At 55.6% G+C, this 5249-nt stretch overlaps 1 long non-coding RNA gene across 1 annotated transcript; it reads left to right on the top strand.

Annotated features, from left to right (window-relative positions):
- The first annotated feature begins 571 nt into the window (after positions 1-571).
- Positions 572-2643, top strand: LOC114230233 (uncharacterized). Its single transcript, XR_003616088.2, has 3 exons — positions 572-651; positions 1222-1979; positions 2454-2643. It is a non-coding gene; the product is annotated as an uncharacterized LOC114230233 (long non-coding RNA).
- Positions 2644-5249: the final 2606 nt, after the last annotated feature.

Raw genomic sequence — 5249 nt, 5'->3', positions numbered from 1 at the left:
TGTGAAGACAACAAAGGTAGGAATGAAGGAGAACCATCTGAGGCTAGAGGGCAGAAGATGGTCACAGCCCAGGGGCCCTACCAGGTGGGAGCCCCAAGGCACGGTTTTTGACCAGAAGCCAGACTCAGACCTGAGGCCCAGAGGCAGAGCCCCCAGGATGCTCCCTCCTGCAGCCTCCCCCGCCCCAGCCCCCAGACTCAGGCAGCAGCCCCCTCCCCCTGGGGCACAACTAATAGATCTGCCCCGAAAGTCCTTCCTGACACTCTGCCAAGTATTTCACTTGCTCAATTTCATCCCTTTGCTCTCAGTGTGTTATTTCATGAAGGTATTGAAAGGAGGAGACATCTATCACTGCTCAGTCCCCAAGGGATCCTGGAGTCCTGCTTGAACCCAAGGGCAGTGCTCAAATCCAGTTCCCTGCTGGCTGGAGGGTTGGGGGGCTCCTGGTGGCGCCCCATGACTGGACGTAGAGCTCCCAGCTTCAATCCTGGTATTCGCCTCTGATGGAGGAAATGCATCGCAATAAAGGAAGTCCGGGCCAGGGCTCAGCCCTGAGGATGGTGGCTCAGTCCCTGAATCCCATCACATCACAGCTCAGCAGCCATGGCCCCGGAGAGAAAAATGACTTTGCAAGAATTGAGTCAGTTCATTGTAAGTGATATTTATTGGGTGTCCACATGGTGCAAAGCAGTGAACTTAGCTTGAAGGGAAGGAAGAGGATGAGTTAGACCCAGTCTCTGCCTTCAGGGTTTCCACTGTCCCCATCCAGTGGAGGAGTTAAGCCCAGCATTGGCTTGGGTAACACCCCTCAGAGGGCCTCATGCCCTGCTCTCTCCCTGCTCCCTCCCTGAGCCTACCCTTCATGTACAGGTAAGGCTGCATTTGTTGGCTCACCTGTTATTCAAACAGAATGTCCTTGTGAGCAGGGCAAAGGAAGGCTACCCTGCTGGCTTTGACATTGGAGGAAGGGGCCATGAGCCAAGGAACGCAGGTGGCCTCCGGATGTAGAAAAGGCACTCTCCCCTAGAGGCTCCGAACACGACACAGCCCCGCTGACACCTTCTGTTAGCCTGGTGTCAAACTTCTACAGGGAACAAGGCACCAAATTGTGTTGTTTAAGGCACCAAGCGTGATGTGTTACAGCAGCAACAGGAAGCTGATACCGATTTTGGTCACTGACGTTGGAGCCTGTACTCTCGTAACATCTCTTCCGTGTCTCAGAGCAAGAGGAGACAGCATCAGGTGACACAAGCATGACAGTGTCTTAGCGGGGAAGGAACTGGAAGCTGGTTCTTTGAGGACAGAGGGAAGTGGCCTGCCTGGATGGAGTTCAATTCTAAGGTTGGAGGGAGGATGGAACCTCAACACCACATAGAGCCCAGGAGCACGGTTGCCGTTGGAGACACGGACAAGACATATCAGGGCCTGAGCCTGCCCCGGAAGCTCAGGGCAGAGCAGGCCTGCCGCAGACAGAGGACTGGCCTCCCTCTAAGGAATGCCTGGCCCTGGGCAAGAAGCCAACGTGAGGGCAACTGCTCACATCTGAAGTGCCCTGCTTGTCCGTGCTCCTGGATTGCAAAGCCCTAGAGAGGGAGCCATGAAAGGTGGCAGATAGGACACCTCATCTACATACCAAGTGTCCTACTGGATTGAATTGTGTTGTAACACAAGCAGTGTGGCCTTTGTGGTATACCGGACACAGTCTGCCTCTGACCTTTGCCACGTATGAAGCCCTGGTCCGAGCAGAGACCAGGTGTGACGGTGAGTGTGTGGGTGGCACGTTCCCGCTGTGTCTAGGACCAGGGATGACACTGATCACACCTACCAAACCCTTTCTCCAAGCATGGGCATGGGGTGCACCAGCGCACCCTTCAAAGGACTCGGCGACTCAATAATAGTATGGAGGAAGGGGAGCAGTTGAGCTTGGACTCAGCCACACTGACCTTCAGCCGGACTGGGGCTGTGCTGTCTCCAGGGGTGTAAGTAGCCTCAGGTGGCAGAGCCCTGGCCAGCTTCGCCCAGTCACCCATCACAGTGGCCCACGCTGCTGCTCAGGTGTCATGGCTGGCACTGGGAACCCTGCCTCCCTCGGGCACCTCACTGCCACCTGTTGGGTGTTGACCGCCTCCTTAGGGTGCTATAGCAGGGGGCATGGGAGCCTCCATGGCTACTCCCAGATCCCAGAGCTTCCTCCTGCCTCATTCAGGCTCCAGAGATCTCCTTCTGGACTTGGGGTGATAATGGGGTGCTCCTCTTATTTTTTTTTTTAAGTTTCTTCCAGAATATCTCTGCCTCTCTATCTCTCTCTGTATCTTTTCCCCTTCCTTCTCCCTTTGCCTCCCTCTTCCTCTCTATCTCCTTCTAGATCTGTCTCTCCTCTTCCCTCCCTCCCTTCCTCCCTCTTGGTCTCTCTCCCCAAGCCCTCCAGACACTAATCTTTTCAATGGTTTTAGACTTTTTGGAAACGAGATCCAGGAAGGAGCGCCTGTCCAGACAACTTCTGCTTTTAGCCACAAATCTCCCCGGAGGCAAGGAAGCCCACAGCCTGGCAACCGCTTCAAACGGGATGGAAAACGGAGGAAAGCGCATAAATCAAAATGCTAATTTATGGAGATAAAAACAAATTAATATGTTAAAAAGTTACCCTGACGCGGTAAAAGTAATAGCTGTCATTTTTGCATCCATTTACCCAATAACTCGTAATCCAGTGCCCGCTCTGTGCCAGGAGGGGTGGGTGCAGGGCCCCTGCTCTCAAGGGCTTTCCTTCCAGCGGGAAACAGAGCCCAAACTCTAAAGAAACCCGGAAACATCAGGCTCTGCGGAGGCCCAGGGCCGGGGCTGCCCTTAATGGGGAGGGATTGCCACCCACCCACGGCCCTCTGACCTCCAAGTCAGACCTCAGTGACCAGACACAGGTGGGTCAGGGTTCACCTTGCATGTCCCGAGAACTTCCCACCGGCTGCTATATGTCATTCTCATGGCCCACCTACAGAACCTACGGGATTCCTGTCTCCACATTACAGATGAGGAAACTGGGGTTCGCACAGATTAAGTTCCCTGACTAAGATCACACCACCGAGCACAGGAGAGCCAGGAGCAGACAGACGCGCGGTCTGTCTGGCTCTGAAGCCACAATCCCTTCCCCTCTGCTGGTAGGGGCTCCAGTTGCCTCCCTCTTGGAATTTTCCCAAACGTTCCAGACGGAAACTTCTTTCCCACGAGGTGTTGACATTGCGATCGTTCCTCCTTGGTCTCCTGGCAGGGGCAACCTGCGCGGAGCCTGCCGTCCCACCGCCGTCCCTCAGGGGAGAGGATAAAGTTGTCTGCACGCCACCCACACTGGCCTCGCTCGCCCTGTCCTGCCCCCTCACCTCCTGCCTGACACCTTGCCCTCGGGCTCCTGCCCAGGGGCCCCCGCCCGCTCAGCCTGGCCCTGACCTGCAGGCCGGTGTGTGGGAGAGAAGGAGGCCAGCTGAGCTGAGCGGAGGCCAGAGTGACTGGCTGCTGGTATTCAAGCCTATTTTTATTCACAAAAATCTGGTCTGTATTTTATTCAGCTTTGGGGCAAGGAGAGGTCAACTCCCCTCACCTCCGCTGTAAGCTGAGAATCCTGCAGGAAATGAAATGACAGGGAAGCCAGCCCGGGCGGGGGAGAGGGCAAATTACAGGGAAATTAAAAACCTGTGTTCAGATCAGAGCGGAGGGTGTCAAAGCTCCCCTTCCAGGGGGCCCTTCTCCCCGAGGCCCTGGAGCGTCTTGATGGACGCCCCACGCTTGACAAACCCCACGTAAAGGCTGGTGACATGGGCACGGTAGTCTGGCACGGATGCCACGCCGGCCCCCGACTCCCGAGGAAGGTCCTGGCTTAGGCGGCCCCACAATCGCCTGTGCCTTCCAGCTCCCCTGGGGTCACTGGAAGGAACCCCCCGCCCCCGCCCCAGGCAGCAGAGCCCACAGCCTATGGCCTGTCTCCGTCCGCATCCTGGTTACTGAGTTCCCTCTGAGTGCAGGTCACAGCGTTCCTGTGCCATGGAGGCAGACTCTGGAGAAATTATTCGGAAACTCAGATACGGTAGCTCCCTGCTCCCTCGCTGTCCCAGAGGCATGACTTCAGCTCCTACATATCCTTCAAGGCCCACCGCAGAGGCTGCCTCCTCCACGCAGCCCTCCCTGAACCGAAGCAGAGACTGCGGTTTTGGTCCCAGCATCCCAAGAGCTGGGAAATAGCAGGTGCTCACATCTCCTCTCCCGCTGGTGGGTGCAGAGACATTTTAATGCCATGCAGAAAGTGATCACCGGGTACCTGCTATGTGCTGGGCTCTGTGCTAGATACGGGCACACAGGACACGTTTCCATCCACAGAGACCCAGCGTGCGGTAGGAGGGAGGAATGTGCCCGTCCCACCATAGAGGAGGCACAGTGAGGGGGAAACGAAACTGGAGTTCCAACCGGTGGGAGGAGTGCAGAGTGAGGGCCACTCGTGCCAGCTGGACCATCAGGGCAGGCTCACTCAAGGGAGACCGAAGAGATGGGCGCAATTTTATTTTATTTTGGTTTGGTTTTGGGCAAAAAATAAGAAAAGAAAAAAGAAAAGTGGCAGAGCCCTGAAGGATAGGAGAATTGCATCTCAGAGGGGGAGGGAGTGTTCGAAAAATGATGGAATGGAGCACTTAAGCCCTGGGTACCTTTGGGGAGAAGTGATTGGCCCAATGAACTAGCCTGCTTGGGCTGCCATAACCAATACCACGGACTAGGGGGCTTACCCATCAAACATTTGTTGTCTCACAGCTCTGGAGCCTGGGAGTCTGAGATCAAGGTGTGGGCAGTTTCCGTGTTTTCTGAGGCCTCCCTCCTTGGCTTGTAGACGGCCACCTTCTCGCTGTGTGCTCACACGGTCTCCATTCTGTGTGCATGCATGTCTGGCATCCCTCCAGGTGTCCTCACATGGGAACATACTAAGGACCAGTCATACTAGATTTAGAGCCCACCCTAGTGGGGAGCTTCGGGGTCTGAGGACTCCTGCCAGACAAGCGGCAGAGAGCTGTTTGGGGCCAAGTGGTGACAGCTGGCCTTTTAACCCATCGGGCATCAGACCCATCAGCTTTAAGACCTGACAGGTGCCAGGCGAGGCCAGAGGCAAGAGTGGCAGAAAGATCTGGTGGTGCCAGCAAATGTGAGCTGAACAACAGTCCTTTTGGGGGAGAAACAGTTGCCATAAAAGAGAGTCTTCGGTTCACGTGGTCCATAAA

This window comes from Eptesicus fuscus, chromosome 16 (genome assembly GCF_027574615.1).
Source record: "Eptesicus fuscus isolate TK198812 chromosome 16, DD_ASM_mEF_20220401, whole genome shotgun sequence".
In the NCBI taxonomy this organism is placed as follows: domain Eukaryota; kingdom Metazoa; phylum Chordata; class Mammalia; order Chiroptera; family Vespertilionidae; genus Eptesicus; species Eptesicus fuscus.
Note: the sequence above shows the minus strand (reverse complement) of the source record. Positions and strands in the feature narration are given on the sequence as shown.